Source organism: Orcinus orca, chromosome 3, assembly GCF_937001465.1.
Source record: "Orcinus orca chromosome 3, mOrcOrc1.1, whole genome shotgun sequence".
In the NCBI taxonomy this organism is placed as follows: Eukaryota; Metazoa; Chordata; class Mammalia; order Artiodactyla; family Delphinidae; genus Orcinus; species Orcinus orca.
This window is the reverse complement of record NC_064561.1, coordinates 22,627,046-22,640,452: the sequence shown is the minus strand read 5'-3', so window position 1 is coordinate 22,640,452 and position 13,407 is coordinate 22,627,046. Positions and strand designations below refer to the sequence as shown.

The window sequence follows — 13,407 nt, the reverse complement described above, 5'->3', positions numbered from 1 at the left end:
TCCAGGGCTGATGCTCTCTGTGGCCTGGACAGGTTTCTTTTGCACTACAATCCCCACACTTGTAAAATGACATTAAAAACCACTCTTTCTGTGGGTTCTTAGAATTAATTAAGCAGGTTATGTGTGTAAAGTATCCTGGCACTTGAATGAGTTGTCAGAACCAAGGGCTGCTGGAGACGATGCTTCTGCCCTAGGTAATCTTCCCTTCTACTGGGCAGCAAGTAAACACAAGCACAGGAGTCAGTGCTCTGGAAGAAGTGAGTTCTGCTGCTACAGAGCACAGAACCTCTTTTTTGTTTAATTTAATTTTTATTCTATATTGGAGGATAGTTGATTTACAATGTTGTGTTAGTTTCAGGTGTACAGTAAAGTGATTCAGTTATACATATATCCATTCCTTTTCAGATTCTTTCCCCGTACAGTTTGTTACAGGATATGGAGTAGAGGTCCCTGTGCTATGCAGTAGGTCCTTGTTGATGATTTTATATATAGTCGTGTGTATATGTTAATGCCAAACTCCTAATGTATCCCTCCCCGCCATCTTTCCCCTTTGCAGAGCACAGAAACTTGGAAGGGAAAGTTCAGGGTAGGATTCTTGGAGGAAGGGCTGTCCTCTCTAAGGATATGTAGAAGCTCCTGGGGTGGCAGGAGAAAGCAGTGTGTGTTGAAGTTTGAGAAATGTAAGAAAATATGGCAAAACTAATGTACAGGGCTGGAACTCAGGGTTTGGGAAAGAAATGAGAGTCGATACTGAAAACTTAGTGGGGCCCAACAGAAAGGCGCCTTGTTTGTCCTGTCAGAAGTTTGGATGTTTATCCTGAAGGCTGCAGGAAACACCAAAGAACAGTGAAATGGAATTCTGGTTTAGAGACTCACTTGGACCTCCATGTGGAAGGCAGTTGATTGGGTGCAGGGTGAATTGTAATCTAAGGGTCCCACTTAAGTTATAAAAGGTGGGACCGGGTTTTGCAGATCTGAGAGAGAATGGGTGAGGCCTGGTGACCAGTTAGAAAAGGGAGGGCAGCAAGCGTGGGTGACAGTTCACAGCTGCATCTTTTTGAGAGATACAGAGCACAGTAGAAAGGGATTGGGGGTGGCGAGAGGATCTTCCTTCATCTTCAGTGCTTTAGAGGGGCCTGGTAGACAGGTCTGGGCCCAAGGTACAGATGTGGGCTTTTGGGAGGACAGGTGTTTGAAGGCATGGTAGAGACTTAGGTTAACCACAAGAATATCCAAAGGATCATAGGTCTGAGAGTTTTTTTAAGTGAGTATATTTGAGGATGTTTATAAGCTGAGAGAAAGTAGCCAACAGAGGAAGGGTGTAAAGATCTAGGAAAGGAAGTGATTGTTCATTTGTTTTTGAAAAGCTGAACACTTACCGTGTGCCTGGCCCGTTTCTAGGATCTGGGGTTCACACCATCTGTTATCTCTTCTGCACGGACAGTTTAATTCATGCCCTGGTGAACAGAAGTCAGATTATTCTTTGCATCCCATCCAGGTGTAAGAACTGTTTATTACCTCGGAAGGGAAGCAAGCTCTATCCTTTGGTCACCTGCTGATGATAATAGCATAGGCTGAGACCTGACCATTTACAACGAAGGCACTTCTGTAGGTAATAAGTTCCAGGAGGGCCCGAACTGAGTATGTCTGTTTCAGCATTTAGCATGGTTTAGCATCTGAGAGGCCGGTACATTATTGGCATATAGTAGACTTAAAAATGAACATTTGTGGATTGTCTGAATGAGTGGATTTGTGTGATTCACATCCTATTTGCAGGTCCTATGCGCTGCAATGGATTTTCAGTGTCAGGTTGTGACAGTATTTATGACGGGGATTGGCATTGTTCCCTATCTAATGGATAAAGATTACACATGAAAGGACTTTACAGTGACATCTCAAAAGCCTCATAGGAATTACTTAACAAAAAAATAAAATTGGATTCTGTATAATTTTTAATTTGTAAGCTGGCCAGAACACTGGTATTTCAGCCAGTCCTCTGGTAGTTCCGATGACGTCCCCATGATCACCCAGGCATAATCAGAATGGCTTTAGGATTTGAGAGCCAAAATGTTCCTCAGTATTTACGGCTTTGCTAGTCCATTTAAGAAAATGGACTATTGAAAAAATAGCTTCAGACACAATATGGCATTTTATGATTTAGCATGAAATCTGAGAAATATAGAGGTTATCTGAAGCCTGCAATGGTAAAGTTCCCTCTGCTATTGAAGTTATTGTCTTTAAACAAAGATTCTACATCACTAATGCTATATATATATTTTTTATGATATTCAGGTTAATTTCCTGTTCTCTCTAAGGAAGTAATTGGTTGCTTGGTATGAGAGATGGTGTGGCTTCCAAAGGTGAAAAGTATTATTTTGTTGTAATTTCCAGCTACCTAAGGATGGGAGAGGCCCAGGACACTGCAGTCAGTATATTATGTGGAGCAGGTTATATTGTGGTTTATTTATGAACTTTTACATGTTTATTTTCTTTTTTGCGGTACGCGGGCCTCTCACTGTTGCGGCCTCTCCCGTTGAGGAGCACAGGCTCCGGACGCGCAGGCTCAGCGACCATGGCTCACGGGCCCAGCCACTCCGCGGCCAGTGGGATCTTCCCGGACTGGGGCACGAACCCGTGTCCCCTGCATCGGCAGGCAGACTCTCAACCACTGCGCCACAAGGGAAACCCACATGTTTATTTTCTATGCAAGTTTGTGTGCTCCTTTTTGAGTTTTGGTAGATAAGTGTTTTGTAACTTTGGAATACTTGGAGTTTTATATATATATATATATATATATATATAACTTATATATATATATATTTTTAACGTAGTAGTTAAAGCCGTGGAGAGTGTACTAGTCTACCTAGGTTCAAATTCTGGCTTTACCCTATGACTTCCCTGTGGCTTCCTCTGCTCACCTATTAAAAAGGAGGATAATAAGACTGCTGTGGTGAGTTGCATACTAAGTGCTATTTAAGCATTTGCTATAATGATCCTGTATACTCGAAGGCAAGGAACTTGCCCCTTGATTGTCTCTGTATTCCTAGTGTTTAAGAATTCCTAGTGCTTTCCTAGTGCATTGTTTTAGGATAGAGATAGCTCAGTATAGTTCTTCTCACTATAAAGTACTGTTACGTTGAAAGTCTTTGCTTATGTACTAATAATCTATGACATATCTGCTGAGGACAAGGAAAGGAATAGTTTTAAAATTGCAATGGATAACAAAAGATTGTATGATGTAATGCCTTTGTTATGTAATTATAAAACTAAGAAATGATCATGGTAGAAAATTTGAAAAACTCCTAGACAAAAGAGAGGTCAACAAAATGTGGAGTAACTTTCAGAGTGTAGAGTTGTCCATGAATATTAGTGCTTTCATTTTTTCTAGGACTTTAAGTCGACTCTGCTTCTTAAGAGTGTATTCCTGATATTTTATTTTAATGATGTTTTCATCATGGGGACACACACACACAGAAATCTGTTAAAAAAAAAAGAAAGAAAGACATGTAAATCACTGATGTTTCAGATAGCCACATGAAATAAAGTGAGAAAGGTCAACAAGCTGAAAGAATGTGGAGTAGCATCTCCTTAATTGCTTACATAACTCTGATAATTACCTCTTTGTGGATAAAGTAATTAATGGGGAATCTAATTCAAGAAAAATGTATGAACTTCAAGCCTTCTCAAAGCCAAGTATTTCTTTCCACAAAAGGTTACTTTCCACGGCCATTCTTCCTTACATGGAAAGAATATTGTATGGAAAAGGATCTTCCTGAAGGAGGGTGCTTCCCACACTGATTGTCATAAATGACTTCGGAATTACTGTTGCTGTATTACCAAAATCTTAAACTAGGATATTTTTGACAAATGCGGTCCTTAGTTAATTTTTAGAGCTACAAACTGTCAGATGGCTCTGAAATAACAATTGTCTGGCTATTCTTCAGGGTGATCACAATATGGTAATGACCTTGAGGTATCATTAAAGCAGGAAGGTGTGAGTCTTCCTTTGGTTCCAGAGTGAAATGCGAGTTGGAGTTGGGAGTTGGAAAAGAGGCCCACAACCAAGTGATAGAGAAGGAAATGTGAGGTCATTAGTGAAAAACCAGGTTGAAGTTAAGGGGAAGAGGCATGAGGAAATGGTCAACTGTTACAGTATTACAAAGATCATCAAGGAGCATATCCATGAATGTGGTTTGTAATGCAATCTGCTGAAAAAGAGACAAATATCCTGGCCTGGCCTGCATGGAGATTATATTTTATTGATTCTGATAATAGATTATTGTTGAAAAGGGCCTTCTATAAATTATAACCATGCAAAGGCAGCAAGATAAATTTATTTTTCTTTATGTATGTGTTTCTCATTCCTACTCACTTCTCTCTTAGGGGAAGAGAAAATCACACACACAAAAAATGTCAAGTCTCAGCTATTCCTTTTCAAAATAATTTTTTTCCAAATTCCAGTGCAGGCAATAGGTTAACTGTTAAGATTTGTAAGGCTCAAAAAGCTAGATTTTTACAAAGTGTAGCCAAATTTTATTACATAAATAATAGCTTTGGAAAGAATATATGATGATGAAAATTTGGCAAAAGCTGGCTTTTCTTCCGTGAATGACTTCACTGTGTTGGGAGAAGAGGCAGAGAAGAAATCAAAGTAATTAAACATGGGGTGAGTTTTCCTGATAGGGGACTCTAGTGCTTTAAAATAGACTAGATAATCCTAGAGATAATCTGAGGGTAGAACAGACCAATGCCTCATTTCCAATCTGGTACCCTGGAAGAAAACAGTGTATTTTCTTTGAGGTCTTGAGAGGTTTTTCTTCAGTTTTGTTTTGGTTTTGGTTCATTTTGTAATCAACCTTATTAAGGTATCATTTACATACAATAAAATGCAGACATTTTTAGTCAACGGTTCAGTGACTTTTAATTAATGTATACATTTGTTTAACTACCAGCCCCATAAAGATAGATAACAATCCTAAAACCCTAGAAAGTTTCCTCCTAGGCTTTTGCAAAAGTATCCCCATCTCCCACCCCAAGGCAACCACGGATCTGTTTTTTATCTTTAGAGATGACTTTTGCCCAGTTTAGAATTTCATGTAAGTTGAATAATACAGTAGGTGCCCTTCTGATCTGGCTTCACTTGCTCAGCATATGGTTTTTGAGATTCATTCATGTTGGGATGTTTTAAACCAGGACTTTGGCCTGGGTGGCTGATGTTGTCTGAAGGCACCTATTGGTACATCTGAGTCTCTGGCATTGTCACTGTCTGTTCTTGGCTCCGTATTTTCAACTTTACTAAAAAGCACAAGGTTGAAGTAAGGAAGATCATTGTCAGTATAATGGAGGTGAAGTGGGTTCTGTTATATAATATTCTCAGCATAATTTGACCTGCTTGGAATCATTGTGTTGGTAATCAACAAGGATACTCTTCCTCCAAAAGCCTTGATATTATAAAACTTCTAAAGGACGCTGTCATAGGACTCTTTTAGTTTTCATTTTTTGGGAAACATTTCTGGAGAATTCAAATGCTCACAACCTGAAAGAAGCAATTATTCACCTGAAGGCTAACTCTGCTAAAGTTGAGTTGTCCGACCTTTACATGCTGATAGAACCCAAATAGCCTTGCAAAACAATGCTCTCTTATTGGATATAAGCATATACATTGTTTAAGATGGACGTGTATATGCAGTAAAGTGAAAAAACAAAGAATCTTTGAGTTTCCCTTGCTGGTTTTTTTAATTTTTTCATTTAAGTTTCTATAGCGTATGCTAATAGTTCAGGGAAACCTCAATTTAGTTTTAGGTCCACTCTACATAAATGTTGAAGTACTCCATACCCACCTTTTTTCTACCTTCCTTCTTTTCTTCCATCTTTCCTTTCTAACTTCTTATAATCCATTATACTTAATCCTGCATTTGCTGAGGTGGCAATTAGTGTAGGAAAATTGAAAGCACTGTGAAATTTTGCTGTTCAGAATGCATGTTGACCAAATTCTATATTGAGAAAAGGTCTGAATTTACCCAGAGTAACCCTTTCTCAGCGTCTTTGAATAAAGGCCATAGAAACTGGGCTATATATAATATCCTGACAGGTATGTAGAACTCGTAGCAATTGCGCTAAAGAGCTTACCTAGCATAGATGCATATGAATGCATTTAATGATTGTTTTATTGGCAGCAGTGCCAACATACACAGTCTGTTTTGTTTTATATCATTCTCATTACCTGCTGTTTACCACTGTATAATGGTAATGGTGTGGTATCTATGGCTTGTGAATTTCACGGCCAAATAATATGTAATTTATTGCATACTTCAGTGTAGAAGATGGAGATTCCATAACTTTTCATGTGCTCTTTGCCCCTTTGGAATGTATTACACTGAGATCAGGCAAAGTAATAAATTTATTTCAAATGTGCGTGATAGCTAAACATCAATTAGGACTGATGGGCAATATTTCTTCTTCCAGCAAGATAACAGTTTTTAAAGACTAACCCATTGAACGTGGAGTTACTGAACATGGGACTCAGTTCACTGGGATCCTTCTTAGAAAAATAAAGGACAATTTGAATTGGAATTGTGTGGCTTATTCAAGTAGTAACTAATCAGCTACATCTTGGTGAACTTAATTTGTCACAATCGTTTGGTATTTTATTAACTCTCTTCCCCTTCTTCCCCCGACTCTCACGAGAACGGATCATGAGTATCTTAAAACATACTAAGTCGTCTTCCATCCCTGTTAATCTAACTACAGAAGCACACTTTCCTTATCGAATGCAACTTACTGTCTTTTAGAGTAGCTGTGGTTTTAATTCTCTACAAAATTAAAACCAGCAAAGAGAAACATTTTCAAGGAGCCACACATTGTAGAGCTTTAGAAAGAAAACTTTAGAATTAAGGGCAAATATATCGATTTATAGCTAAAGCACCTGAGGCCTAAAGTAGGCAGGTAACCATCAAGGTCAGGGAAGGGGTTGAAGATCAGGTTTCAAGCTGAGAAAGAGTCTACAGGGACTCAATCTGAGCAGGTTAAAAACTGAAAGGAGATCATGAATGTTCTGGGAAGGCTGGCATCTGGCCTCCAGTGTGGGATTCAGATGGGGAGTGGTTCCTGGGGGAACTGAGCTTCTGCAGTAGGCAGAGAAGTCCACCTCCCCTCCGGAAAGTGCCACTGACATCAGGGAGTTGAGGGGAAAGAGCAATGAATTCCAGTCCACCTGAGAAAGCAGGCCAGACTGATTAACTCTGAATTTAGGCTTATTTCAGATACTTCTTGAGAAAGAACTTGGACAAGAGCAAGTCCCACGCAGCCTCTTTTAAATCCATGCCCAGTATTTTCTGGTGGAGCTGCTTCTACCCTCCATGTGACTCCAGTATTTTAATTTCACTCTGTATTTAATTCCGACAGTTCTATGATTGATTATTTAATGGGAAAATAAATAGGGTCACAAAAGAGTGTGAATGTATTTTACAGGATGAGGATGGGCGGAGTGGAGCAGTCTGGAACGGGACACCAATAAAAAGGGATCTTGGTAAAGAAGAACGTCTATTAGAAATGGAGAGGAATTCCCAAGGAAATTAGTGCCTGACACCACGCCCTTCTCTCTGCATGTTTAGAAGCTAGTTTCTAATTTTATTTTCATAGGAGATGTCCCTGTGATGAATTGTCCTTAATTCCATACTATTTATCACATGGACATATTGTGAAGTTTGTGTGAGAGAAAGCAAGTATTAGAATTTGTCTTGCAAGCAGCTATAAGCACTGCCTGTAACAGTCTAGGATAGAAGGGAAAGGAAAGGAAGGTGGAAACAAAGGAGAAAGACAGCTAATGATGCTGGAGTCTCTCGCTAGGATTTGTGGTATCTCGTTTTGAAACTAAGTACAGAAAGTCAGAACTTGACTGATTGGTTCTTGATCACGGTTTGTTTTCATTTTTGCTTTTTTCTTGCTCTCTCATCAGTTATTCCAGCCAGTGCCATGTCATTTTCAGTTTCAGTAAGCATGCCTGTCTTGTTTCCATTTGCATTATTCATGCAAACGTTGATTGAACTGATGACCCCGAGTTATCACGGAAACATTAGATGCACCAGTGGATACATTTCTTAATTTTAGAAAAAAATTACCGAGTGAAGGTTAAAATAACTCCTCTTCAATTTGTCAGTTAAAAAAACTTCTCCTAACATACAATACCTCATTGCCTAACAATGCCAGATAAATGAAGAATTCCTATGTATTCATGAATGCAGGCTAGTCTGTATATCTTTTGGCAGGTATGACCGTTACCGAGGGTAATGGCCTTGTTTGCTGGCCATGTCCTGTCTCCTAGAAAGTTGTACTTTCCGTTTTCTTTCAGTTGGTCCATTGGATATCAGAGGTGAATTTATAAAACTATACTTCCCTTTACACTTACTTTGTTTTGTTTTGTTTTACTTGAAGTATAGTTGATTGACAATGTTGTGTTTCAGGTGTACCGCCAAGAGATTCAGATATACATATTTCTTTTTCAGATCCGTTTCCTTTATAGGTTATTACAAGATATTGAATATAGTTGCCTGTGCTATACAGCAGGACCTCGTAGTTTATCTACTTTATACATAGTATACACTTACTTTGTGTGATCCACGCTGGTCAGACCACATAATTATTTTCACTTCTGATATAAGTTTTTCAGGTCCAACCTCAAATCTTTGATGAGAAGATATTTTAAAATAAGGTTAGCATGTGTGTGCTCTAAATCCAACAGTAGTTATTAGAGATATGATTTTGCACTAGGTTATCCTCTCTTTTTTTTCTTGGCCAACCAATTGAAAATTAGTTTTTATTTTCTGGTTGGTTTGCTAGATGTTTATGACTATAATAAACGTGTTAAATTTTCTCTCATATCTTAAAGCACAATCTGAATTAGCAATGGATATTGTGCTATACATAGGGGCTGTGATATAAATATAGTTTCTAACTTCAAAAACATATAGCCTAGAAGGGAACACAGACACATATGCAGCAATTGTGGCAACTGCATCTGTTTACTAAGTGAAATAGTACTGAGATGGATAAAGTGCTAGCAAGCCTTGAACAGGCAAATCAGCTTCAAAAATAGATGTGCAGTTCTTTAAAAATCTTTTTAACATTTTTCCAGCTACATGTAGAATATAACTTAGCATAAAAACGGTATGGGTTTGAGGATATGGGGAGGGGGAGGGTTAAGCTGTGACAAAGTGAGAGAGTGGCATGGACATATATACACTACCAAACATAAAATAGCTAGTGGGAAGCAGCCGCTTAGCACAGGGAGATCAGCTTGGTGCTTTGTGACCACCTGGATGGGTGGGATAGGGAGGGTGGGAGGGAGACAAAAGAGGGAGGGGTTATGGGGATGTATGTATATGTATAGCTGATTCACTTTGTTATATAGCAGAAACTAACAGCATTGTAAAGCAATTATACTCCAATAAGGACATTTAAAATAAATAAATAAGTAAAAGAAGACTGACTCATGCAATTAAAAAAAAAAAAGAAATTCTTTTGTCCTGGATTCAAGAGACGGGATGAAGTAAAAGGATGAGGAAGAACAAGAAGAGGAAATGTGAGCCTGGAGAGGGTAGGAGGAAGAGCAGAAGGCAAATAAGTGTATGTGCTTCCCTTGCCATCCCTGACTTTTTTTTTCTTGCGCTTCAGGAAAACCCAAAAGCCAGAGAAGAGCACGGAGGTGGTCACCACTGCATGTGAACAAAAAGGTGGAGAGAAGAGAATGGTGGTAATCTGGGCAGGCAACTGGAGGATGACCTGAGTGCATCTCACCAGTGAAGAGTCCCGGTTCCATAGAACCCCTGAAGATGCCAGGCTCTTATGTTTAGATGGGGGGCCGAAGGCATCTGTGGGGTCACCACATACATCACTCCTGGAGGTGTTGTTCACATTGTGTTCTTTGTAAAGAGTGTCCCTGGTGAGGTTCAACATCTCCCTCTGCAGGACCCAGCCTTGCCCTCCCAACCCGCCGAGGTCAGCAGGCAACATCCCCAGTAAGTCACCAGGTGTGGTGAGATATCTGAAGTGGCCCTGGTACCCCCCAGTTCAGGCGTCCTGGGGAAAGGGTGAGGAGGACAGAGGCACCGGGGCTTCTTCTCACGCAAGCAGACAGCTCACCTGGCCCAGCGCTGCTGCATCCCTGTGGGCACACGGTAGCCCTGGCATCCGGTAGGGGACACTGCAGGATCCACACCTGGCTGGGATTTGCCCACCCCTTGGGGACCCCGCAGCCTCTGTGGAGCCCCACTGAAGGGCCTGGGTCACCTCATGGCACCATTTCTCTTTACCATAGATGTGTAAAAATTGAATACAACACACACACAAAATGAAGGCAATTCAAAGCAATGCTAATTTAGGATGAGTTAAAGGGCCAGGATTCCAAATTAATTATGACCTTAAAATTAGATAACAAATACATCTGGTTTTATTACCTGCTGAAAAGCAGTGTCTTCTACAAACTTTTCATGTTGGGATACAGCAAAGCTATAGAATTTATGATTCTATGACCACAGCATCAGGATATTTTTAAATTAAAAAGCACAGGCAAGTTTGGCTGGGGTGTTAAAGAAAGAAAAATGATTATTAGGGGAAAAGGGAACATTGCAGTTCTCTGCCCACTTCCACTGTGCTGGTCTCATGATGGGCCGTGTTGCGTGTGGGCTGGAGGGACAGGGTCACTACTCCCACCTGTGTCATCAGACCTCCCACTCACAGCGCCCAGGTGGGAGGGACCCACACTTTTCACCCTGGAACCCCAGAGCCTCCCCTTTCCTCTGCATCACTTTCACTGTTCAGTGGACCAGTCACTTGAATGCCACCCGGCCAAATGCCCAGGTTAAATCGCCCCTGTAGGACAGGTCTCTCTGCTACCAGAACACACTTGGCAAAGAGCAGCAAACAGGCCCCAGTGCCCTGGGGATGTGAGCCCTGGGGATGTCAGGGCCCAAAGTCACTTGCAGGGTCTGAGTAGCCCCCTGGGTCCCACACACCGACCCCAGGAAGCCCACCACCCCACTGACTCCAGTCCCTGCCTTTGTGTGGCAGGTTCTGGTCTGACACCTGTGAGGACTGTGACCTGGAGGCCTCAGCCTGAGACTCAGAGGGGATGGAGCTTGTGCAGCGTCTGGCAGCTTAAATGAGACACGAGGCCAAGGAAGGAGGGCCGCCTCTCTGCTCCCCCTCCGCTCCTGAGTCAGCTAGTGAGTGCCGGTTACTTCCTGTCGGAGCTGTACAGATTTAGCATAAATTTTAGATATAGGTCTTATTTTTAACAGTGAAAGGCTGTTACATCAAGCAAAATTGATCTCCTCCTCGGTTTTTTTTTTAAACATTTCTATGTAAGACAACACACAAGTATAGAAAAGCACCCTCCACAAAGGGAGGACTCAGTGAATTACAGTGGGCGCTCCACTCTGGGGAGCAGTAGTTTTTCCCTCTGTGAAAACCCAGATGCTTCTGAGAAGCTCCTCTCAGCTTCCTTACTTTGGCCCGACCTCCACAGCGGAAATCCCAAAGGGACTGGATTCTCCCAGCCCTCCAGCACCCTCCACTACTTTCTGATTGTGCTGCCACACTCATTTTGAGTTATTTGTGTGTAAATCACTGCACTTGGAATATACATGGTGTAACTGATTTCATTCTTATAACCGAATAAGTTAGCACTTATTCTTCTCCCCTTCTACAGGGGGCAGCCAGGGTGCTGGGGACGTCCTGTATATTGAACTGGGTGTTGGTAACAGATGTGTTTATATTTACAAGAAACCATAAAGCTCTACGCTTACGATCTGTGCCCTGTACAATACACCAAGTAAACTTCAATTAGAAAGAGATGCCAAAAAAATTTCGCCACAAAACAAACTTCAGGGCCAGGTGGCTTCCTCTGATTTCTACCAAACATTTAAGACAGAAACGATACCCGTCTCCTACACACTCTTCCAGAGAACAGATACAGAGGGAACACACCCACACTGCTTTCATCGGACCAGGAGAATACTGATGTCGTACCCGCAGCAGATATTACAGGACAGGAGAAATTACAGGCTAAAGACTTCTGAATGTCGATGTCAAAATCCAAAAGCAAATATTAGCAGTCTAAATCTAGAGGTTTTCAGAAAGGAAGGAAACTAGGATTTCGTGGCGGTATTTCCAGTGGTTGATGTGGACAGGATCACTGGGTGTTTGGGTGCTGCCTGGGAACGTGGAGAGAAGGGACAATGCCATTGGGTTAGTGGAATGAACATTTGGTGACAGAGATTAGGAGGGCCTGGGTCATCCTCAGAGACAGTCCTGGGATGGGGTCTCTAGGCTGTGGCTATGGAGGGGTCCCTCTAGAAGGGCATGGGCCTCTCTCCTGTGCCACTGCAGGGTCTAGGGATGGATGAGGAGTTTGTAGGGGCTGGATTTTGATGAGGAAGGATGAGCAGAGAAGGTGCGCCCTCAGAGCCAGTGCAGCCACGGCCCCTCCCCAGCCAGGCCGTAGCCCAGGCTACTCCGACAGTGGCTCACATCAATAGTCAGGCGACAGTGGGGCATGCCAGCTTCACCCACTAAACCACCAAGCACAGCCCAGCAGGCCACTGTCCTCATTAATCAGCACTACCTGTGCATCCAGGGCTGGTTGTTGAAGACCAAGCTAATTTGTTAGAGACGTGCCATGTGGGCAACTGGCTTGGAGAGACCAGGGCTCTGAGCCACGTGGAGACAAGCCGACCACTGGTCAGACCACCAGGAGGATCACCCAGTGTGTGAAGACGCTGAGGGAGTAGGGACGTAGATGGGACCCCCTGATCCTTCAAGGGACCTTCTTTCAGGGATATTTAAGAGCTGTGGGGTCAGGGATCAACATGTAAGGGAGGCAGCGGGTCAGGCATGGGCCCTCCTGTTGGCTCAGACCCCTCCTGTCCTTGGAGCAACCATGGGGCAGGCAGGAGGATTGGGGGGATGGAGGGAGGGGAGCCCTGGGCTCAGGGGTCCAGAGCACCATCTAGAGGATTCAGGGGTTCAGGGATTTCTGTCCCAGGGAACCAACTACATTCCTGTCCCACATCCATCTGTCATCAGCTTTGCGACTCCGGGAAAGTCACTTACAATCTCAACATTTTCGTGCCATGTACCATAAAATATGGTTCACAGCACCTACCATGAGTTCCCCACGGGGCTGATGTGGGGATCACAGGAGGTGATGACAGATATTCTTCACAAGCTCTAAAGCATCACACCCATAACCTTCCGCACTCCCCTGCCCTGTGGCATCCAGGTCCCCTCTCTGGAGGCAGCACTACCACATTTCTTGCTTATTCTTCCAGACATTTAATATTTGCACACTTAGGTAGCATTTATGAAGTAACCATCATTTTTCATCAGGGTCTACCTGATTTGCTGTAT

General features: G+C 42.2%; 2 protein-coding genes across 5 annotated transcripts in view; one reads left to right on the top strand and one right to left on the bottom strand.

The window, feature by feature from the left end:
* LOC125963841 (UDP-N-acetylglucosamine--peptide N-acetylglucosaminyltransferase 110 kDa subunit-like) overlaps positions 1 to 13,407 on the top strand; it is a 673,346-nt gene that overhangs the window by 222,005 nt on the left and 437,934 nt on the right. The window contains exon 2 of one of the 2 annotated variants that reach the window (XM_049707408.1): positions 9,673 to 9,790. The exons of the other annotated variant lie outside the window; for it this stretch is intronic. The gene's annotated coding sequence lies outside the window, so the exon portion shown is untranslated. Of the gene's footprint in view, positions 1 to 9,672; positions 9,791 to 13,407 lie in introns of those variants that run through there. 2 annotated transcript variants of the gene reach the window in all.
* LOC117203448 (UDP-N-acetylglucosamine--peptide N-acetylglucosaminyltransferase 110 kDa subunit-like) overlaps positions 1 to 13,407 on the bottom strand; it is a 110,734-nt gene that overhangs the window by 41,290 nt on the left and 56,037 nt on the right. The window contains exon 4 of one of the 3 annotated variants that reach the window (XR_007476263.1): positions 3,253 to 3,478. The exons of the other annotated variants lie outside the window; for them this stretch is intronic. The gene's annotated coding sequence lies outside the window, so the exon portion shown is untranslated. Of the gene's footprint in view, positions 1 to 3,252; positions 3,479 to 13,407 lie in introns of those variants that run through there. 3 annotated transcript variants of the gene reach the window in all.